We start from the raw sequence: 1,934 nt of genomic DNA on the forward strand, positions 1-1,934 counted from the left end.
TTATCTTAACTAAGTCCAATATCAATTTTATTAGAGCATAACCCGCTGGTATATTTCAGTTTGGGTCATCAAACATGTCTGGCAATTGACTTGTTTAAGTTCTGAGAATGATTCATTCTTTGGACTCTTATTCTATATTCATATTTGAGGATCATTATTCATTCTCGAAATCGTTTACCAGCTTATTATTTCTCTCCCTGATGTTGGATATACGGATTTATCTAATCCATGGCTTAGCCTTAATCATATCTCTCGTGGCCTTATGTATTCTTATGGAGATTTATATCCAACGTATACACTTAATTCAATTTTAGATTCCATCTTATAACTTTGTGGTGGAGCAACTTATATAAGTTCTCTATATGAGAACATTAATTCTTGACCCTTTATCAAATTCATGGGAGAGTCTCTATTTGTTCTTTGGCATTATGCGAACAAATTTTGCTGCAAATTATAAGGATTCATAAATCTACCGGTATCACCAATTACTCTTTCAACTTATTGCAGATTTTGACAAGGATATGTACAACCATATGTCGTCATATATGATGGATGATCAGTCCATCCGTGGGTGATCAACCCCACGAAATATCACGGTGAATACTCATATTATCAATTCTCTTATTCAAAGGGGCATCATATCTTAAACCATTCAATAGAATGTCGCATACTTAACCGGAATGGCATGACCGATTTGCCAATCATTAATCTCCATATAATCTTTCTGTTGTGCAATTTCGTTTTCAGATTTGATTTTGGCCGAGTTCTATTTGGGCTATTGTTGTCGTGGATGCTTAACTTATTTAGGGATTTTGGGATTCTCTGATTCTCCCCCTCGAGATAATAACACTTAATGTTCATTTATCTCGTATTGAATCCCAAACTTAGGTAATTTAATATCAAATTTTGTTCCCTTAGACAATAATTTTGAAACCATCATGCCTTACATAAATCAAAGTGTGCAACAAATAGTCAGAAATAAATTAAGTCTGATTAGATTAATAGAGATGGCCAAGATAGATTATTCAAAAGACTTTGGCCAAGGAATTTTGGCCAAGGGGATTCGGCCAAGATGATTTTACCAAAATGCTTTGGCCAAGAGATTCTATTAGTTTGACTAGATTTCATATTTTGCCAATAAAAATTTCAATTTGGCCAAGCTTTTGCCTTCGGTCAAGGTCTTTTAAAGGTTGGCCAAGAGAATTTAGACTTAGCATTTGATTAAAATTTAAGCTAGGCCAAGCTTCTACATTTGGCCAAGGCTTTAAAGATCATGCGATTGTTCATTAGGCCAAACATAAGTTTCGGCCAGGCCAAATCCGAATGGTTCGAGGATTCTTATAGATTTCAGCCAAGGAGTAATTTTATGATCAGATTTTAAGTTTTAAACAAGTGATCATGTCTTAAAATTTGGCTAAGATTTCATTTGGCAAAGGCTTTGAGAAACGATCCTACCAATGTTCATATGATTCAAGGTTTAAAAACACATATATGCAAGACAATGTAATCGAATCAAGTTTAGCATATGATGAAGTTTTGATCCTACGGCCAAGCTTTTAATCATGCGGATAGGATTTCATGCAATCTCTATGTTTTAACCAAGCAAAGCATCATTTTCAATCAAGTAATCAGTTAGCAAATCAGATTTGGATCATGTGAGCATGTGACTTAGCAAATTAAATCTAGGTTCCATGCTGCATGCAATCAGATTTTATCTTTAACAATCAATCCAGATTTTAATTTCTTAGCATGCGAGCTAGGCGATCAAACAAATCAGATTTTGGGTTTGAAGCATGCGAATCAGATTTGGTTAAGACATACGATTCAGATTTTAAACATATCATGTGATCAAGCAACCAAATCAGATTTCAATCAATAGCATGTGATCAAGGAAATTTCTATTTCTAATAGGATTTAATCATGCGATTTCAATT

The sequence above is a fragment of the Brassica oleracea genome, chromosome C5, assembly GCF_000695525.1.
Source record: "Brassica oleracea var. oleracea cultivar TO1000 chromosome C5, BOL, whole genome shotgun sequence".
NCBI lineage: Eukaryota > Viridiplantae > Streptophyta > Magnoliopsida > Brassicales > Brassicaceae > Brassica > Brassica oleracea.